Below are 23,210 nucleotides of genomic sequence, written 5' to 3'. Positions count from 1 at the left end.
AGTATTGATTACATTAAAGCACACATATACACACACACCTACTTTACTCAATAGCAGAAATATGGAGCTATCTCCAAGTGAGAATCTATGTTTTTTTTTTTTTTTTTTTAAATCATTTTAGTAACCTCTTGGAATCAACAAAAGTAAGTAGCAAATGAACGTGAACAGATTTAGCAAACTGGCTCTTATTAATGTCAATGAACATTTGAAGCTAATGTTCATTGAAGCTAAGTGAAAGGCAAACTCCTCTGCAAAATCAACTGGCCACAGAGCATGCCACTATATTATATAATACGATGTTGGAATTGAGGTTTACAATTACGCTCTTTTGCCATCAAAATAAGGGAATGTTGCAGAAAGTGTCGGCTAAATCGGGGAGATGTCTAATGCATTTTTTAAAAGATACGCATTGGAATGAGTTTTTAAGTAATTATCTCTCTTGAAAGGATGAGCTTTAATTATCTCATAAATAAGCACCAGATTTGAGAAGCAAAGTTCCAGGTCTCTTTGCACTGCGTCTTGCCCTGTAGCAGAGTTTCCTCATCTGTTTTACAAGGATTGGATGAGACGATCCACGGTACTCAAACCCTGACTCTAAAATTCAATAATTCCAATGCTAGCTTCAACTATTTGCTTTTTAGTTAGAGGATCCCTGACTTTTTCTATTACATTTTTTATCTAAGGTTGAAATGTTGAACTGCCTTTATTTTTTCTCCCCTACTAAGCAAGTTTCCAGTCCACACCCCCACCCCCACCCCAACTGCCTCATAGTCTCATCTTAAATGTTAATGCAGCGTCTCTCCCGAAAGGTAGCCAGGGACAGGGTGCACAGTCAAGGAAGCCCCCAAAAGGGCCCCTCTCCCGGCCACCCCTGCACAGGCGTCCTGAGCATTCCTCAGCTGGAGGGACTTCCCTTGCTCAGTGTCTGGACCATTGCCAAGAAGATCTGTCCAGCTGTAAGCCTGATTTTATATAGTTATTTTCACTTATTTTTTATTTTGCAAAATGTAAACGAATCTGTTTAGCTAGGAAATCACGTCCCTTGAAAGTGATTATAACCTAATTTGACATGCAGTATTTGTACACTTATTCTAGTGTTATGATGCATTTACTGTGTTTACATAAATAGAGATTTCTGTATAATTACCACAAGATAATGTAAAGAGTATGAAATCCCCCAAAACCCCATTTGGGTGAATTTTTTTTATTTGAAAGTAAAATTTCCTTTGGAAATAAAATGGGCCTGTTTCCAAAATATTCTATAAATTTCTTTGGAAGGCTCACAAAAACATCTACTTCCTTCATCCATTTTTTATTATTAATTGATAGAGTCAAAAAATATACTGTGTACCTAATATGTGCCAGATGCCAACAAAGATAATACTGACATGTCTCTTTCCTTCAAGGATATTACATGTAAACAAGTCTAGAAGGATTTCATGGGGAAAAATAAAGTTCTACTTTGATGTTGTCTGCTTCTCTTTGGTAATCACTATATCTTCTTCATGAAAAATACAGTGGAAACGTATATAAGAATGACTTGCACAGAAGAAATACCAAGAAACAAGGGAGAAAAACTAGCATGAATTCTGGAGGAAGAATTAAAAATGTATTAAATATAATATCACTAACCCTAACCCTAACCCCCATAATATGCCAAAATAAAAAAAAAATGTATTAAAGTTTTCCTTTTTTATATCTTTTTGGCAAAGAAGAATTTCCCTCAAATTGGAATATTTTACTAAAACTAAGCAGGAACAATCACATAAAAAATAGTCCAATAGTTCTATACTCATAGACCAATTGAAGATATACTAGTATATATCAATATACAATTACACCAATATACTGCGTGTCTATCTTTCTGAGGTTAAATAAATGTTTCTCTCTGCATTTATCTTCTTCCATTCATTCAATTTTACACCCTATGCTCAGCCCTGTCTTAGAATATTTGAGGGTTAATACACGAGGTATACCAAGCTGTGTGTACAGTGAAAAGAGGGCTAGCAAAATGTCTGCAATGGCATCTGTTTAGAAAGGTGACAATATCACTGCGTGTGTACCCTTCACAAACTCCATTATCTCTTATCACGTTCACTGGGCGCCGGACACTTGGGTCAACCAGGGATGAGAAAGTATCTTCATTTCTCCTACAAGTGTTGTTCATCCATCACCATGTTCAAAACCTTCTCTCAAATCCTTGAGCTCTTCTCATTATTCTGTTTTCTAAAAGACAAATGACATTTAGACATTATTATAAACTGGCATCCTCAGTAAAATAGAACTTTTTTAAGGATGAGTTTCACACAATTCCAACAGAGATTCAGAAACGGAACGGATTGCAAAAATTGCTGTGGTCTTCTTTAACCAAGTTACTGCTTTCAATCTAGCATCCACGATTATCATTTAATACGAATATGTTTTGATAAAATCTAATTCAGTCAATATGTCTATAAAATTTTATTCAAATCAACACACACTGACTAGGAACACCTACTACATCCAATGCTTGATGAGCTCAGTTTCTTTACATCCAAAGAAGGAACAAAAAAGTACGTATCATTTGGTAATGAGGTCCTGTAGAACTAAAGAACATTGTTTATTATAATGATTATGGTATTATACCACTATTTGCTCAACTAGTTATTATCAAACTATTTCTACAGTTGAATATTTTTAAACCAGCAATTAGGGAATAAAACATAACACAACATCTTACAAGTAAGCTAGTTAACCATGTATACCTTACTTTTCCTCCAGGTCCAAGTTCCATTTTGTTCTCATAGTTTAGGGTCATTGTGATGAAGAGTCACAATAATGTGCTTTGGATGCTAGTTCTGCTTAGTCTTGTGCTCCTTTGAGCAAGTTGCTCAGCCTTTCTGTGCTTCAGTTTCACTTCCTGTAAAAATGGGAATAACAATTCCAATTTCTGTGAAGATTTAAATAAGTTAATCACAGAGGTCACTTAGAGCATTACCTGGCACTTGGTAGGGATACAGGAAATATTCTTTAGCTGTAATGGACGCACACTGGCCTTGGGGGAAATTTATTCACACTTACTGCTGTATGTTCCTCATTTATTCATTTAGTGTATTCCCTAAATTCTAAATCTTTGTGAAACATTATCAATGCCAATGGGAGCCTGAATTAATGACAAATTATCCACTTAAGTGCATGTATTCTCTTCCTCTTCCCAATACCCCCACTACATTTTTGTCTTCCATTAATGTGGCTAATTGTAAAATGGCTCCATTCTTGACCAGCTTGTTATTTGCCTATTCAATGCTTCTAATAGGAAACACTAGACATTAAGAATGACACTACCAACAATACATAAGACTACCTGAGTAAAAAAAAAATTGTTTCTTTTTATTATCCATCTCTGACCTTCAGCCAACTTTCCTTTCTGACTGACCCTCTTTATTCAACCCAGACTGCCAACGATGAACTTATAAGAAGTACAAAATTTCCTAATGTTCATCTTTCCTCTTCTTCCACCAATCAGTCAGTGCTTATTAAACTCCTAAGGTAAGCTTATTCATTTTTGACATGAGTTCTTTGTTTGTAATAATCATCTTAAGAGAGGAAATGGGGGGCGGAGCAAGATGGCGGACGAATAACACGGCCAGACAGAGGGTCTCTGCAGAAAAGACCGATTCTAGCAGAAACTAGAGGAAAGAAGCAAGAAGACGAGCATACAGCGGACAAGGGCCGGAAGGAGGGGTACCTGAGACCCCGGGAGACTCCACGGGAGGAGGCTGCGGAGGAGAACTGGAGGCTGAGACCACCGGAGCAGCCCGGAGACCAGCGGCAAGGGTAGGTGGATTCGCTGTTTCTCCTCCCCTGCATTCGGGACTGCTGGTGGGCTCCCAAGCGGGTGGAGAGACCTGCGGACATCAGCCCAGAGACTGCTGCCGCCTGCCAACGGTGAGCCTGTAGCAGACGTGGCACCAGGTTCCCAACTTCCTCCGGGCACCTCTGTGTGCACGGAGAGCCGCGCGGCAGGCGCCATATTGCCTCCTCCTCCCCTCCGCTGACCCTACCCGTGGCTGCCCAGAGAGACAATACAGCCACCAGCCCGAGGCACCTCCAGGGAACGGGACCTTCCCGTTTGGGACCCTGCCCGCCCTCCCAGGTGCTGCTGGCACCGTGTTCCCAGGAAAACGGTGCCGACTCAGAGGCTGAGAGACATAGACCCAACTTGGGCTCCCTGTGGGTGAATTAGGACCGGAAATCCTCTCCCTGGTGGGAATACAGTTTGAACTCTGGGACCCAGAGGTCGGACCTGCAGACCAGATCCCCTGAACCGAGGGCTAGCATTGCCCGGGGCACAGAAGGATTATACGTGAACAGCCTACTGAGGTCTGTGTGCCTCCAGGGGCGGATCGGCGTCCTAGAGGGCAACCCTCCTCCCAGGAGGAGGCCGTGCACCCAACCCAGGTGGCGTTCCTGTGCAGGGAACCTCCCCGCCGGCATCACAGTCCGGGGAGGCCTGGTGGCTTGTGGTCTGGCCTGCTGGCAGAGGCCCAGGAGTAGCTGCGGAGTTGGGGAGGGTGGAAAGAAGCGAGGCCTGCTGCAGACTGTGGGTCTCAGACAGCCCCACCCCCACACCCAGACTTTCTGGCTGAGCGGGACCATTCCAGCCCCGCCCTGACAGCAGAGAACAGAACTTTGACCCCTGCTAACGGCCTGAGGGCAGGCTTACCCAACCCAGCTCCGCCCAGAACGAGAGCTGATAACAGGACTCAAAATCAACACCATAGCCTGTTCCTCCAAGCAAATGCCACCTACTGACAGGGACGGCATCTTGCACAGCCTTTCCACGGCACCCACTGACTCAATATACAGGGAGTGGTCCCATTTCACCCACAGGCACCACCTAACGCCTCAGAAACTAAACAAGGTGTGTGAATACCCAAACAATAACCTAAGGAAAGAAACAACAACTGATCGACATGGGAAGAAATCAGCGAAAGAACTCAGGAAATATGAAGAACCAAACGGAAAACACACCCCCAAGGAGGAGCACCAGCCCCCTAGAAACGGACACCGACCAAAATCAGGCAACCAATATGACAGAAAAGGAATTTCGTATGTGGATCATAAGAACACTCACCCAGCTGCAACAACAACTCAATAACCAACACCAAGAAAACACAAAAAACCTCCAAGAAATGGAACAAAGGTTCAACAAAGAGATTGACACAGTGAAGAAAACTTTAACCGAAGTCCTGGAGATGAAGAATCAACTCAGAGAACTACAAAATACTGTGGAAAGTCTCAAGAACAGGGTAGATCAAGCAGAAGAAAGAATCTCAGAGCTTGAAGATAACACCTTCCAATTAAATAAGTCACAGAAATAGAGCAGAGAAACAAGAGAAAAGAGCAAAGTCTACAAGAGCTGTGGGATTATGTGAAAAAACCTAACGTGAGGGTCATAGGTTTAGCCGAAGGGGAGGAAGACAACACTCAAGGGCTGGACAAGCTTTTTGAAGATATAATAGAGGAAAATTTCCCAGGCCTTGCTCAAAATCTCGATATACAAGTTCAAGAAGCCCAGAGGACCCCTGGGAGATTCAATGCAAACAGGAAGACGTCACGTCATGCAGTCATCAGACTGACCAAAGTATCAACTAAAGAGGCCCTTCTAAGAGCTGTAAGACAAAAGAAGCAAGTGACATACAAGGGAAAGCCAATTCGAATAACATCAGACTTCTCTAATGAGACTTTACAAGCAAGGAGAGACTGGGGCCCCATTCTCACTCTTTTGAAACAAAACAATGCCCAGCCTAGAATATTATTCCCTGCAAAACTAAGCTTCATATATGAAGGAGAAATAAAAACATTCGCAGACAAGCAAAGGCTCAGAGAATTCACCAAGACAAGACCAGCCCTACAAGAAGTACTTAAAACAGCGTTATGCACGGAACATCATAATAATAATCCACGGATATAAAAACAACCAAAACCCAAAGATATTAAAGGCCAGATATTACAATGGCTCAAGACAGAAATCATAGCAACAACATCCAACCCAACAGAATGATCAGTAATCTACCTTACCTATCAGTTCTCTCAATAAATGTGAATGGCTTAAACTCTCCACTCAAGAGACATAGGCTGGCTGAATGGATAAGAAAATACAGGCCAAGTATATGCTGTCTTCAGGAAACACATTTAACCTGCAAGGATGCACATAGACTAAAAATAAAAGGGTGGAGATCAATATTCCAAGCAAATAGAAGCCAAAAGAAGGCTGGTGTGGCAGTTCTAATTTCAGACGATTTAGTTTTTAAACCAACAAAAGTAGTAAAAGACAAAGAGGGTCATTATATAATGGTGAAGGGCACAGTCCAACAAGAAGAGATAACAATTTTAAATATATATGCACCCAACTTAGGTGCACCCAGATTCATAAAGCAAACCTTACTGGAGCTAAGCAAATGGATTAATAGCAACTCCATAATCGCCGGGGATTTCAACACCCCACTGACGGCACGAGACAGATCCTCCAAACAGAAAATTAATAAAGAAATAATGGACTTAAATAAAACTCTAGAACAATTGGGTCTGACAGACATCTACAGAACATTCTACCCAAAATCCACTGAATATACGTTCTTCTCATCAGCTCACGGGACATTCTCTAAGATTGACCATATCCTAGGACACAAAGAAAATCTCAAGAAATTTAAAAAAATAGAAATCATACCATGTACCTTCTCAGATCACAGTGGAATAAAACTAGAAATCAACCCTAACAGAAACTCACATTTCTACACAAAAAAGTGGAAATTAAACAACCTCCTACTAAATGATTACTTCGTAAATGAAGAAATCAAGATGGAAATAAAAAACTTCTATGAAGAAAACGACAATGGAGAGACAAGTTATCAACTCCTCTGGGACACAGCTAAAGCAGTTCTGAGAGGAAAGTTTATCTCCATAAATGCCTATAACCAAAAGGCAAGAAGATCACAAATAGACAATCTAATGAAACGACTCAAAGAGCTGGAAAAAGAAGAACAGACCAACCCCAAACCCAGCAGAAGAAGTGAAATCAACAAGATCAAATCAGAACTAAATGAAATTGAAAACAGGAAAGCTATTCAGGAGATTAATAAAACAAAAAGTTGGTTCTTTGAAAAAATAAACAAGATTGACACGCCGTTGGCTAGGCTAACGAAAAGCAGAAAAGAGAAATCTCTAATAAGCTCCATCAGGAATAAAAAAGGAGATATCACAACTGATCCCAAAGAGATACAAGATACAATTTATGAATACTACAAAAATCTTTATGCACACAAACTGGAAAATGTGGAGGAAATGGACAAATTTCTAGAAACACACAGCCTCCCTAGGCTCAACCAGGAAGAAATAGATTCCCTGAACAGACCAATCTCAACAGCTGAAATAGAAACAGCAATTAAAAATCTCCCTAAAAAGAAAAGTCCCGGTCCAGATGGCTTCACATCTGAATTTTACCATACTTACAAAGAAGAACTAGTACCTATCTTGCAGAAACTATTCCACAACATCGAGAAGAACGGAAACCTCCCCGACACCTTTTATGAAGCGAATATTACTCTGATACCAAAACCAGGAAAGGATGCAACAAAAAAAGAAAACTACAGACCAATCTCCCTAATGAATATAGATGCAAAAATTTTCAACAAAATCTTAGCTAACCGAATCCAGACACTTATCAAAAAAATAATCCACCACGACCAAGTGGGCTTCATCCCAGGGATGCAGGGATGGTTCAACATACGTAAATCTATAAATGCAATTCACCACATAAACAGAAGCAAAAACAAAGACCACATGATCCTTTCAATAGATGCAGAAAAAGCTTTTGACAAAATTCAACACCCTTTCATGATACGAACACTTAAGAAAATAGGCATAGAAGGGACATACCTAAAAATGATACAAGCCATATATGACAGACCCATAGCCAACATCATACTGAATGGGGAAAGATTGAAATCATTCCCACTTAGAACTGGAACCAGACAAGGCTGCCCACTATCTCCACTTCTGTTCAACATAGTGCTGGAAGTCTTGGCTACAGCAATCAGACTAGAAAATGGAATCAAAGGTATCCAAATAGGGGCAGAAGAGATCAAACTTTCACTGTTTGCTGATGATATGATATTGTATCTAGAAAACCCCAAGGATTCAACCAAGAAACTCCTGGAACTGATCAATGAATTTAGTAAAGTCTCAGGATACAAAATTAATACACAGAAATCAGAGGCATTCATATACGCCAACAACAATCTAATTGAGAACCAAATCAAAGACTCAATTCCCTTCACAATAGCAACAAAGAAATTAAAGTACCTAGGAATATATTTAACCAAAGAGGTAAAAGACCTCTACAGGGAGAACTATGAAACACTGAGGAAGGAAATAGCAGAGGATGTAAACAGATGGAAATCCATACCATGCTCGTGGATCGGCAGACTCAATATCATCAAAATGTCTATACTACCCAAACTGATCTACAGATTCAATGCAATACCTATTAAAATCCCATCAGCATTCCTCACAGATATAGAAAAAAATAATTTTACGCTTCGTATGGAACCAAAGAAGACCCCGAATATCAAGAGCAATTCTAGGCAACAAAAACAAAATGGGAGGCATTAATATGCCAGATATCAAACTATACTACAAAGCTGTAGTAATTAAAACAATATGGTATTGGCACAAAAACAGGAATATTGACCAGTGGAACAGCTGTGAGAATCCTGATATAAAACCATCCTCATATAGCCATCTCATCTTTGACAAAGCAGACAAAAACATACGCTGGGGAAAAGAATCCCTCTTCAATAAATGGTGCTGGGAAAACTGGATAGCCACCTGTAGAAGGCTAAAACAGGACCCACACCTTTCACCTCTCACAAAAACCAACTCACGCTGGATAACAGACTTAAACCTAAGATATGAAACTATTAGAACTCTAGAGGAAAAGGTTGGAAACACTCTCCTAGACATCGGCCTGGGCAAAGAGTTTATGAAGAAGTCCCCAAAGGCAATCACAGCAGCAACAAAAATAAATAAATGGGACATGATCAAACTACAAAGCTTCTGCACAGCCAAAGAAATAGTCATGAAAGTAAACAGACAGCCTACAGAATGGGAGAAAATTTTTGCATCCTATGCATCCGATAAGGGACTGATAACTAGAATATACTTAGAACTCACGAAAATTAGGAAGAAAAAATCAAATAACCCCATTAAAAAGTGGGCAAAGGACTTGAACAGAAATTTTTCTAAAGAAGACAGAAGAATGGCCAACAAACATATGAGGAAATGCTCAACATCTCTAATCATCAGGGAAATGCAAATCAAAACCACAATGAGATATCACTTAACCCCAGTGAGAATGGCCTTTATCAAAAAATCTCCAAACAATAAATGCTGGCGTGGTTGCGGAGAGAGAGGAACACTCCTACACTGCTGGTGGGACTGCAAACTAGTTCAACCTCTGTGGAAAGCAATATGGAGATACCTTAAAGCGATCCAAGTGAATCTACCATTTGATCCAGCAATCCCATTGCTGGGCATCTACCCAAATGATCCAGTGACACTCTACAAAAAAGACACCTGCACTCGAATGTTTATAGCAGCACAATTCATAATTGCAAGGCTGTGGAAACAGCCCAAGTGCCCATCAATCAAAGAATGGATTAATAAAATGTGGTATATGTACACCATGGAGTACTATTCAGCTCTAAGAAACAATGGTGATATAGCACACCTTATATTTTCCTGGTTAGAGCTGGAACCCATACTACTAAGTGAAGTATCCCAAGAATGGAAAAACAAGCACCAGATATATTCTCCAGCAAACTGGTATTAACTGAGTAGCACCTAAGTAGACACATAGGTGCTACAGTAATAGGGTATTGGGCAGGTGGGAGGGGGGAGGGGGGCGGGTATATACATACATAGTGAGTGAGATGTGCACCATCTGGGGGATGGTCATGATGGAGACTCAGACTTTTGGGGGGAGGGGGGGAATGGGCATTTATTGAAACCTTAAAATCTGTACCCCCATAATATGCCAAAATAAAAAAAAAAAAAAAAAAAAAAAAAGAGAGGAAATGATTTTTCCTGCTGCATCTATAGCATTTTTACAATGTCACATCCAAGCTGACTTGATACAGTCTCAAGGGGACGACAGGACGTTTCTGGGGAGAGTTCTCAGAGGTGAGGGAGTTTGTTAGAGCACCACATGCCCCAATTTTGAGGCGATTGCCCCAGTTTTCACATGCTGTCTCCCCTGCGTTCCTGCGAACAGATCTAATGTTCTCTTCCTCCAGGTCCCTGTTGATTGCCTGAACTGTGATAGTGCCGCTCAAAATGACAAGGGAACCGGGTAAAGTTTGAGTCATCCAAATAAAAAACATGTTGTATGAGACTCACAATTCAATAACAGACATTCTATGAGGCCTCCCCAAGGGTTGCCATGCTTTTGCAGAATATTTGTTGCTAACTTAACATACTCTTATTATCATCATGAAGGACTTTACAATCAGGAAGCTTTGCTTAATTTTACTAAATAAGATACCTAGGAAATGGAATCCCTCTTACTTTTGTTTGGTATGATAAGGGAAAGGCATTCTGCTGTATCAGTGCTCCTTCTGCGCTAGAAGAAAAGGCTCTGGCATAAATGTGTGTGTTTGGTCTGCTTATTAAAGTAGCCACAGAGTCATTTAAAGCATATACTCTTCAGATTTTTCAATAGACCAACATGAGAAATAGGGGTTTTTTGTTTGTTTGTTTGTTTTTGTTTCAATACTCTCTGATCTCTTCAAATGCAACATTTTGGGTTTGAGAGACCCAAATAAAAGAAGTGTCAGAAGCATCTTGCTTAAAGTTATGTTGGTTTCGAAATAAGCTTCTGACAGTCTATTCAAAACAGAATTAAGATTTCTGTTTCACGTTCTGCAAGCACCTTCTCAATAAATGTTAGATGTGAAATTTATCAAAAATTACACAGAAGAAAAGCAATGCTTTAATAAATAATATATTATTATAAGAGGAACAAAGTGACTGAGTAATGTCACTCTAATGACTTTTCTCCAACAACCAGAACACCTGCTCTGGCATAGTTTTTGTTCAGATTTGTTTTCATTCAGGTTTGTTTTCTTTGTCAGCAGGAGTATGTATTGTAAGAACAATCTACATGAAGTCATTTACCAAGGTGACTCCCTGTTAGGGTGTCAAATTGCCCCAAACTGGAAGATCGAACAAGGTTCCGAGTGCAACATCTGGATGTTGGAGTGGTCACACGTTGTGAAACACTGTTAGATATGGAGTTCAGTCTGTCTTTGAGAAATCTCCACTGAGGCCCTGAAGGCCATTTCACAGATCAACTTTCTAAATTTTACAGTGTAAACAACCTGGCCTGGGATGAATCAACATGTGTGAAGGACTGTTAGGCAGCTTCTCTCTCAATGACTGTTACAAAAGTGAAGGTTCCAGCCATTCCTAAGTTCTGAATTGTCATTTGACCTACACTAAGTGTCATCACTTTCTCGATCCCCATCTATTTCTATCACATGGAAACAAATCCACCTTCTTTATCATAGGGATCAAATATGGGCCAGAGATATAAGCATAGTTGAAAATTTATAAATGCATGGTGATTAACATGAAAAGCAATTTTTGGTATTATTTGGTAAATAACAATCATTAGTAATAAGTACGTAAGAACAGACTTACAGATTGTAAATACTTTTCTTATACCAAATTCTTGACTTAGTTACTATTATCTAATTTATATGCCACAATCAAACATACATAGTTAGGAAAAACCGTCAAAACAAACACAATGCCATTTACCAATGAGTTGGCTTGTTTGTGGATGCTTTGCCTTGCATGGGATGTCTATGCACCTTCACTCGCAGTCTGTACTTGAAGTGTTTGTGAACAGTAAATTACCATCTGATGTGTCACACCAGGGTTCATCATCTTACACTTAATTAGGTCATGCAAGATATTGTTTATAATAAGCTACCAGTCTGTGTGGTTTCATCAGATAACCATTGTAAAGCACTTAGATGAGGGTCTGGTACATAGTAAGCTCTCAATAATGGTAGACTATAAGTCATAGAACCATATATCTTAGAGAGAAATGGCCTTAAAAGGTCATCATATCCAGCCTCCTGCCTCTGCATAGTGTCATACAGCGAATTTTTGTCTCCAACTCTTCATTTACCCTTTATTATGTATTTAAATGAATGCCATGGCCTCTTGGTACTCTGAGTATGTTCCCCATTCATTGACATTGAGCTTGGCCATATGACTTTCTTTGATCAATAGGACATTACAGGACATGTTTGAGTGAAGAGCTCAAATATGCTTGTGCAATTAGGCTTGCTATCTTGCACTTCTATTGTTGCCATGAGAAGAATTTTCCAAGATGGTCACTATCAACTTGGCCCCAGAATGAGTAGAGCTATCCCACTCACACCACAGGCTGCAGCAGAGTCGTCCAAGCTGATCCATTAAACCATGGGTGAAAAACAGCATTTGTTGTTGTATGCTACTAAGTTTGAGAGTGATATGTGCACATTATTGCTGTGGCAATGACTGATTGATACTACAAGTTTAAAGTATTATGTACCATGAATGTGTGAACCATCCACAACACTAGAGGGTAACTGTATTAGTTTGCTATAGTTGCCATAACAAAGTACTGCACAGGGAGTAGTTTAAACAACATAAATTTATTTTCTCACAATTCTGCAGGCTAGAAAGCCAAGATCAAGTTGTTTGGAGTGCTGGTTTCTTCTGAGGGCCATCAGTAAAGATCTAGTCCAGGCCTGAACTTGTAGATGGCCATATTTTCTCTATGTCTTCACATGGTCCTCTCTCCATGCAAGCATCTCTGCCCTAATCACTTCTTTTCAGGAAACAAGTCATACTGGATTAGGGCCCACCCTAGTGACCTCACTTTAATTATCATATTAAAGATCATAGCTCCAAATATAGTCATATTTTGAGGTACTGAGGGTTAGGACTTTGAAATACGAATTTTGGGGCAACACAATTTACAGTACATGATATATAAGTCATCCACCAGTACAGAGGAACAAAACCTACTTTGTCTATTTCCTTTAAATTCCAATCTTGAGTTAGTGATTATTGCACAGGCCCTAGGATTCACACTTTTCCCCAAGTTAAAATCTATCTGGTTTATCTACACGATGTCACACATCTGAAAACTTAGGCCTTAGCATAGAGGAGCATGTTTCAGCGTGCAGAGTCTGGACATAGCACTCTCATGATGCCATTTATTTTTTAGGGACTATAGAGCATTGCATTCTGACTGTGAGGGACCATTCTGGACCTACCACTTTCTTTTAGCAGTAAAACAGCAACACACAGCTCCTGTCAGAACTTCACTCCTTCATCAATGAAGGGGGCAACTTCTTGCTGAATAGAATAATAATTTTGAATATTTTCTCAATTTTTTATGCTATTCTTAATGTAACAGCTACAGACCTGACACACCTTTAATCTGTATTATTAATATTTCTCCATCACTTTATTAAGTCTAGACTCTAGACAATCAACAAAACAATGAACCAAGCCCTGATTCGTAGGATGTGCTGACTTTCAAAGTGTAAATACACCACTATGCCTAAGTGCAAGCCACCATGGTTCAAGCCAGCGTGACACCATAGAATAGGAAAGGGCATGCAGTATCACACTACCGTGCTGAATTTCCACCACAGCAATACAATCCATCTAATCTTTGCTTGTAATATAATTTATTTGATTATAAGTTTACCTTATTTATTTTTTTAATAGTATCTGTACCTGTCAGTTCAGACACTCCCTGAAGATATAACCATCGACTCTCACAATCCAGTACAAGCTGGCCTCAGCACACCACTGCTCACATGAAGCAAACAGCAAGGCTTTGGGGAGAGCTCTGAGCCAGTGCCCCAGAGGTGAAGAGGCTCCACCACTGGGAAAAGGCTGCCTCCGAAGTCACCACAGAAAGTGAAAGGAGTGGTAGGGGAGAATCAGGGGGACAGTCCCTGATAGGAAGCAATGAAGTAATGCATCGTTTCTCCTGAAATTGTCATTTTCTAGGACTTGGTCACAAGATTGCAATTAACTACAGAATTCTGGGAAATGTTTTCTTGCTTGTGCTCAGGAATTGGAGACACTGAGTTAATCTACACCCTAGTCTGTGCCGTGGCCACAAAACCACAAAACAGAAAATCTTCTTACAGGAAACCAGAAACCTTAATCTTCTACCCCAAATCTGTTTCTTTCCTAGTATTCCTCATCAGTAAACCAGTTAGTCATGTCTGAAATTGGGGAAATACACTCCCCCCTCACAACTCCAATCCAGCAATCACAAGACACTGCCAGCTCTTCCTCTGCAGTATGACTTGATGCCTCCCCTCCTTCCCATGCCCACTGCCGGGCTCCCTCTCCATACTCACACCATCTCTCCCCAGGACGTGCAGAGCCCCTGGCTTCAACAGGTCTCTTCTTGCCCAACCTTCCTCTCTTGGATCCATTTTCCACTGGGCAGCCAGAATAAACTTTTGCAAAATGCTAATCAGATTATATCACTCCACTGCTTAAATTTTGCCCTGGTTTTCAATTAAGCTTGGAATAAAATCCAAATTTATTAATTTGGATGACAAAGCTCTACAGACTTTTTGGCCCTGTCTCATTGTTAAACCACATTTTGTTCTATTTTCTTCTTCAAATATATCAGTCACATAAGTTGCTCCTAAACTCTTTGAACATGTCAAGTCTTTGCATAAGCCAATCCCTCCACCAGGAATGCTCTCATCCCTGTCTTTGAATTCCCAGCTTATGGAATCTTCTTAGATTGCCTAATCTAAATTAGGCTTTCCTCAGTACTCTCTTAGCACCCACAATATGGACCACAATTTAAATTATGACTCTGTGTACTTGGGTTCCATGCCCATCTCCCCTGCTAGACTGGCACTGCATGAAAGCAGGGGACATGTTTAATGGGTTCAGTATGGTCTACCCAGAACCCATTAATATATACTGCCTGGCACATATGGGTCCTCTTAGAGAGAGATAGGAAAAGAGAGAAAGTATGAGCGAAAGTGAAAAAGAAATAAAGAAAAGTAAAGAAAGAAAAGAAGGAAGGACAGGAAGGAATTCAGGAACAAAGGAGAAGGAAAAGTTAGTCAAGTGTGCATATTTTCATTTTCACCCATTTTCCCATTGACAAGCTGTGTGATCTTGGGTAAGTCACATAACTTCTCTGTATCACCATTTGGACCCATGTTTCTGTCTCATCAGAAATGGGAAAATAATAGAGAAGGGAGAATTTGGTAGAATGTGATAATATGATCTGCCCTCAGGAAGAGAGATAATGCCCTAGATTTGGAGGGAGGAGGACAGTTGGAGAAGAAGGGAGAAAAACTTCAGATAGTTTTGTGTTTGCTGAGAGCAAGGAAGACCTGCGGTGGAAGTCCAGGGAGATGGTGAGTCCCCTAAGGAGATGGTGCTTCATGGTCCTTCCGGGCATATGGCCTCTTGCGAGTCCCCATGCCAGCACTGCACGAGCACCGCTATTCTCCAGCAAAGGAGAGGCACACAGAAGGGGCCATGGGAGGTGCCAAATGCCTGCCAGGTAAGAACAAGGAGTGTTCAGCGGTGACCGGTCTGGATTGGTGACTGTGGCAGGACTGGCACATGCCCCAATGGACAGATACCAGCCAAGGCAGATGCTCGGCCCCTCCAGCCACCACTATCACCTTAGTACTACTCAAAGCCCCAGAAATGAGGACAAACTTGCAGATTTGATGGGAGGAAACTGAAATGACTAAGATTACTTTTCTGCTCCCTGGAGAATGGGGCCTTGCACTAAAAGGAGAATAATTTACATAAAAATAGTTACTTTTTTTTTTTTTATTATTTTGCACATTTGATTCTGTGGGTTTAACTCCAAACCTAGCTCACACTACTTTGGATTAATTTGCTTTTGTCTTCCAGCTCATTGAACGGGTGCTCTGTGCTCCTCCCATCCTTGCTCCTGTCTGCTTCTCTGTCTCCATCTGTCATCTCCCCACTTCTTCCTCTTATTCTTCTCTTTCCCCAACACCCTCCTCCAGACTTTTGCACCCTGTGCTGCCTTCTAACCCACAATATCCTGAGCAAGAGAAACTGAAACCTGAATTAAGGCTCCTTCTGGTCTCTGCCTTCGTCATGGGTCTTCCTCACTCTGCCGTATTTTATAACCAGTCTTGTTTTCACCTGCTCCCCTAGTGGCTTTTTTACAGCTTCCTTTTTTCTTTCTGTGTTATATAGGACTTCTCTGTGACTTCGCTAATAAAAACATTTCCATTGAGCAAAGCATCTTTAAAAAAAGAAAGAGAAAAGAAAGGCCAAAATTCCTCACCTGATTTTAAATACCTCTCCAAAATGCAAGAGTCTACACCATCACTGCCTCACTAGGTTCTCATATAAGATGGACCTGGATCTTTACTAAACTCATACATCTCTTAATCTTAGTTAATTCACTGCTTTTGCACATACTATTTCCCTATCTAAAGTGACCTCACTCATCCTCTCCATCTGTGCTAATATTATCACGTGTCAAGGAACAGCCAAGACATTCCTGAACATTCCTTGTTCATTCCAGCCCACATACTCACTCCCTACCTGCTACTCCCAAATCTTATAGCCTTTACCCCTCTTGGATCTCAATCATACATTGTCATATAAAGGTATTTATCTTTTTAGCATACCCATCCCCCCCAGTGATATTAATAGCTGTTTACAATCAGGGAGTTGTCTTTTTATTGATATTATTATTAACAATGAAAACAGTTTATGCATGCAGCAGGTTCCTCCTTAAAGATGTGTTGAATAATAATTTTACTGAATGAAGCAATGGTATCAATTTAATATACATTTATCAATTGAATAATGAAATATGGAAGAAACAAAGCAAGTAGGTATTGAATAAGTGAATCTCCGAAATCAAGCCTGCATACTGCCCAGATGTTCTTACTCATGAGGAAAGTTCCACAATTCCAAGTCACAGTTGGACGATATTTACAAGGCTTAATACCATCTTTACCGAATTATCTTGAATTTTCACTGATAGCAGAAATAAATGTTTTTGTCATGCTGCCTAATTTATATTTCTTGGCATATATGTGCATTTTATGCATAATATGACTATAATAATTTGTTTTGTTTTAATAAAATTTAACTTAGGGTTACTATAGAGAGAGCATTAAATTTTTTGATGGCCTAGTAAAGCCAAATATATTTCAGAAGTAATTCTGGGCTAAAGGGTCTTATTTTACAGATAAGACCATAAGGGTAGAGAAAGGTTAAATAATATGTCCCCAAGAGACACAGCTAATTGGCTGAAAGGTCTGGTCTAGAATACAGATACCTTGAGTCTTGTACCCTAGTCTTTGCTACATTCTGCTGCCTCTATTAGTGAAAGAATAATAAGAGGAAGGTCTGCAATATGATCATTTCTACCTAAAATTTTGTAAATGCTGTATAATCTATATTGTTCTATATATAGAAGAAGCTTAATTTCTAGCACCAGGAGGAAGTTCTTGTGGTGATTCCTCTCAACTTAGGCAGGATTGAAATTGGTGTAAACGTATGATCCAGGGCCAGGCAAGCACAGGACACCCAAGTTGAGCTAAAACCAGTGCTGAGAGTTCAGCCAGCAAGTGCCAGAGTGGCCAAGTTGAAATGACAATCACCCCACATTCGCCTTGTCTTTTAAGATCCCCAAGTAGGTATCCCTATTTATTCAAGGGCTTTTGTTCATGCCATCTGCTATTGACTAAACATATGTATCCCCCAAAATCCATATGTCAAAGCCCTAATCCTCCGTGTGATGGAGGTAAGGTCTTTGGGAAGTAATCAGGTTTAGATCAGGTCATGAGGGTGGAGCTCTCATGATAGAATTAATATCCTTATAAAAAGAGGAAGATATACATAATATCCTCCCTCTCTCTCTCTCAAGTATCTCTTTCATCTCTCCCCACCTCCCATGTGAATGTTCTAAGGAAAGGCCATGTGAGACCATAAGGAGAAGATGGCATCCAAAAACCAGGAATATAACTCTCACCAAGAATTGAACGCACTGACACCTTGATCTTGGGCTTTCCAGCCTGTGAGAAATAAATGTCTGTTGTTTAACTCCTCACTCAGACTATGGTTCTTATAGCAGCCCAAGAAGACCAGAACAATAATTGGTACCAATAAAGTGAGATGCTGCTAAAACAAATACCTAAAAATATGGAAATGACTTTGGGACTGGGTAATGGGTAGAAATTGGGAGAGTTTTGAGGCACACACTAGAAAAAGCTAAGGTTCCTATAAAGGGCTGTTAGAGATGATTCTAGTAAGGCTCAGAAAGAAAAGAGGAGAGCTCTAAAGAGAGCTTCTATTTTCTGAGAGAATATATAAATAATCATGAACAGAATGTTGGTAGAAATATGGACAGTAAAGGCCATTTTGTGTAAAGTTTCAGGTGGAAATGAGAAATGTGCTACTGGAAACTGGAGGAAAGGCAATCCTCGTTTTAAAAACTTGACTAAGTTGCATTTGTGTTCTAAAGTTTTGTGGAAGGTAGAACTTGCAAGCAATGAAATTCTATATAGCTGAAGATATTTCTAAGCAAGGTATTGAAGGAGTGGCTTGTTTCCTCCTGACTGCTTATAGTAAAATGCAGGAAGAGAAAAAGACTGAAGAAGGGATTGTTAATTAAAAAGAAATCAGAACTAAAAGATTTTGAAAAGTCTTAGCCCATTCATATTACAGAGAACACTAAGGGTGTGGTGAAGCAATCACTTGATAAGGAGATTAATATGGGTAAGAACATGGACCCAATCAGCCACCCCAGAAGAAACACTGCTAGTTTGCACTGAAGGGGGCAAGGAGGAGATTAAATGAAGGAAGGCTGTCAGACTTCTTAAATCCTTCAAGACTAGACCATAGAGCTATCTGGCTGCCAATACAATTCTTTAGGACAACAGAAGAATGACCCTGAAAGTAAATCATCAGAGCTGCCTTCTTGCTTTCAGAGGCAGGCAGAGCAAATACCTCCTTTTCAACAGGCCAGATGGTGGATTCCTGGAGCAGTGGAGGTGAAGCCACCCAGAGCCTGGAGAACATGACCCTTCACTCCTGCCTGGAAGAACCAACCACACCACCTGGATGAGTCTGGAAGGTAGGACCTCTGCCCCAGTGAGCCCCAAAAGATAGAGAATCATATTAAAGAGAATTATTATTGAGCCTTAAGAGCTCATGAAATTTGCTGTGCTAAGTTTTGGACTTGCTTGGAACCCATTACCCCTTTCTTCCTTCCTTCCTTCAGATTTCTCCTTTTTTGAATGGGAATATCTATCCTATGCCTGTTCCATCATTGTATTTGGAGAATAAATAACTTTTCTCGGGCTAGAGAGGAATTTTGCTTCAGGATGAATTATATCTCTACTTTCATCTATATCTGATTTAGATGATACTAAGACTCTGGGCATTAGAATTTAAAATTGATGCTTTGAACATGTTAAGATTTCTGGGGCTGTTGAGATGTAATTAATGTATTTTGCATGTAAGGGGGGGCCAGAGGTAGAACACTATAGATTGAATATCCCAAAATGTATATGTTAAAACCCTAATCTCCAATGTGATGGTATTTGGAGGTGGAACATTTGGGAAGTAATTGGGGTTAGGTTAGGTTATGAAGGTGGGGACCTGATGATAGTATTAATATCCTTATTAAAAAAAGGAGAGGCACAAGATATCTCCCCTGTGCCAAGAACATGAAGCAAGGAAAGGCCATGTGAGGACATAATGAGAAATCTGTGTCCACAAACCATGAAGAGGACCCTTACCAAGAACTGAATCCACTGACACCTTGATCTTAGATTTATGAGCCCTCAGAACTGGGATAAATAAATGTCTCTTGTCTAAGCCATCCAGTCAATGGTATTTTGTTATATTTATAGCAGCTTGAGAAGATTAAGACAACACCCAATTCATATTGACTTATCTGACTTTAAACTCATTTCAACTCTTTGTTAAGAAGAGGGCTACAGCCTCTTCTTGCCACATATGTGCCTATAAACAGTAGCCTTCTGGTGACAAAGATTTAATCTACTAGCATGGGATTCAATAGATATAAAAACACAGTTAATTAACAAAAAATTTATTATTCACAATAGCCCATATGGAAAGAACTTATGTTTCCATTGACAGATTAATGGATAAAGAAAAAATACATATAAAGAAATATTATTCAGCCTTTAAAAAGAAGGCAATTTCATCATTTGCCACAGCATGGATAAAACTGGAGGACATTATGATAAGTAAAATGAACGAGACACAAAAAGACAAATACTACATCATCTCACTTACCTCTAGAATCCAAAACATTCAAACTCATAAAAACAGAGAGTAGGGGGGCAAGGGGCAAGGAAAATGGGAGATGTTGGTCAAAGGGCACAAACTTTTGGTTATAAGATGAATGAGTTCTGGAGATCTAATGCACAGCATGGCGACAATAGTTGATAATACTGTACTGTATACTTGAAATTTGCTAAGAGAGTCGATCTTATGTATTCTCACCACAAAAAAAACAAAAGAACTATTTGGGACAATGGATACGTTAATTAGCTTGATTGTAGTGGTCATTTCACAATGTATATGTATATCAAAACATCACGTTGCATACCTTAAGTATATACAATTTTTATTTGTTAATTATACCTCAGTAAAGTTGAGGGGGAAATGATTGGATTCCAGGGACCATTCTGCTGTTAGCTATGTGGATTTGAGATTATGCATCCAGTATACACATTTGTATCCAAATGAGGTTGGACTAGAAAAATACATTTTATATAGTGCTCCCAGAAACACTGAGGTCTCCCAGAGATGCCTCTTGGCTTTGTCATCTGAGTTACCAGGTTAGGCATCCATGCCTCCCAAACCCCCTTCAACCAGAGCTGCTCTGTTTTCATCTGCTATAGACACTGGTATTCTGCATAATGCTTAGCTGGGAAAAAATAATTCTACTGTAAAAAAATAAAATGTTTAAAATCCACAGGAGTAGCTAATCTTTAGGTGTCTAGCTCTGGCAGTCTGTGAGATATTCAGGGGGAGGGTGGCCCTTGCAGTGCCTTTCAAATCACATCAGGTAGTTCTGATCCTGCCTGGCTCAGGCTGAGTATTGGGATCAGACTGCATTACTGAAGGTGTCCACCACAGAGATTCTTAGAGGAGTCTCCTTACCCCACCCCTGAGCACTGCTCTGAAAGGCCTGGTAGGGCATAGCAACCCAGGATTCTAGATCCAATCAGAAAGGTGGGGATGAAATAAATTTGCTGCAGTTTTCTCTACGGCTTAGACCCTCTGTGAAAAAATTCTGGGATGTATAAAGGTCTAGCTCAACACGTTTAATTTCATTCAACAGATATTTATTGATGAATAGCAAATATAGGCTATCCATTAGCTTTGTACTACTATGCTTTGGTGCTGAGATTTGTCATTTTGTTTTTATATTGTGGTCATTGTTTGTTTTTGTTGTCGTTGTTATTATTTTTCCATACTTCACCCAGAAACTCCAGCTCCTACAGCTCCATAGAGTAAAAATATTTAGGGACTCCCTCCTGCCCCTCTACATATATTTCCATTGAATTCTTCCAACCTCTATTGCCCAGTAGCTGAGTGACCCTTACAGAGTTAGGTACAGGGATAAATAGAAGAAAAGTTTAAAAGATATGGCCACTGTCTTCAAGGATTTAGAGTGTACCTGGGAGAAAAAAAACCTCGACACACAAGACCAGCAGGTAACAAAGGAAGAGTGCTAAATTAGCCACAGCCACCTGCCAAAGGCATGGTACTGACACTAAATTTGCTTGGCAGTCTGGAAAGGGCAAGATCAGAGCAAGCTGAAGTGTGTGTGTGTGTGTGTGTGTGTGTGTGTGTGTGTGTGTGTGTGTTTTGTTTGGGTGTGTGTGGGGGGGAGTTGACCTGTTTATTGAAGGGTTAGAAAGATTGGCACACAAAGAGAAAATGACTCCTTATGGGGAAGGGGAGAGCACAGAAGACAAGCTCAGGGAGCGCTGAGGAGATGAGCTGCTTTGGGGCAAAACCTTATTGTATCAGAGAGCCTAGACACCCAGCCTCTGCCACCACCTGGGTGGAGGTTGCTGGTCAAGTGCCTTACCTGGTCTAGATCTGAAGCTATCGTTTTCCAATAAAAATTAGCTCCTGGGCTCCTACTTTTCTCAAAGACACTACTTCATTTAAATATGTTTAATGCCTGCAGTGTGCTTAGTGCTCACTACCTGCAAGAGAGACACACATTATTATTACCATAATCATCGTTTACCACCTGCTTGCCTCACTTGAACCCATTACTCATGCCATCCCTCTCCCAGGAGGAACCCTTTGTCATCTCCTAGGGTTCATATACCTGCTCTTTGGGAGATGCATTTACTAATTCTTAAATTTTAAAGTGACCACTTCCAAATGCTCAGGGAACTGGTATTAAATTTGGATTCCTCAGTAAATATGCTTGCTTTTCAGAAGTTGAGGGTGGTTGAGGGTGGGTCAGGACTCTTTCAAAGTCAGTAAGAGAAAACAACCTATTGAGTGATTTAGGGAATATAAGATTCAAAGTATCTTCCAAAGTAGGGGTCTTCCCACGTGAGAACAATCTTCCACACTTTCCTGTTTCTCCCATGATCTCTTTTTCCTAAACTAGCAGTGATAATCTGGGAATAAATCCACATTTTCTAAGGGAGAAATACTGCCAAGCTTGCTAATCTCATGCAGATGTGATGATACTTTTACTATGTTGTAATATGGCTTCTTAAAAAACAAGTTGGAAGGAGGGGGGAAAAGCCCACCAAAAAAAAAACAACAAATATTCGCCAACCCATATGGTCAGTAATTGCTGTTTAATAGTCCTCCTATTACAAACCTAAGAGGCAGCAGTCTGAATTACCAGTAGAGTATTAATAAACAGGAATGAGTTAATAGTGCATAAAGACCTTCTAGTGGAACAGTGGGGGAGTTGAATATTCTTTTCTTCAGTCAGCTGTAAGTAATTACTGCATGGTGTGCTTCTGACTATTACCATAACAGAGCAATTGGACGTGAAGAATGGATAATAGTATGGACATGGAGGTATTTTT

The 23,210-nt window shown here is 40.1% G+C and overlaps 1 long non-coding RNA gene across 1 annotated transcript; it reads right to left on the bottom strand.

The window, feature by feature from the left end:
• Positions 1-831: 831 nt before the first annotated feature.
• LOC142869961 (uncharacterized) lies at positions 832-22,358 on the bottom strand. The gene is made up of 3 exons (XR_012918489.1): positions 22,238-22,358; positions 2,745-2,899; positions 832-2,226 (listed from the first exon to the last, which is right to left on the bottom strand). It is a non-coding gene; the product is annotated as an uncharacterized LOC142869961 (long non-coding RNA).
• Between the last annotated feature and the right edge of the window lie 852 nt (positions 22,359-23,210).

The sequence above is a fragment of the Microcebus murinus genome, chromosome 3, assembly GCF_040939455.1.
Source record: "Microcebus murinus isolate Inina chromosome 3, M.murinus_Inina_mat1.0, whole genome shotgun sequence".
NCBI classification, from domain to species: Eukaryota; Metazoa; Chordata; class Mammalia; order Primates; family Cheirogaleidae; genus Microcebus; species Microcebus murinus.
The sequence above is the reverse complement of the archived record's forward strand: the minus strand, read 5'-3'. Positions and strand labels throughout refer to the sequence as shown.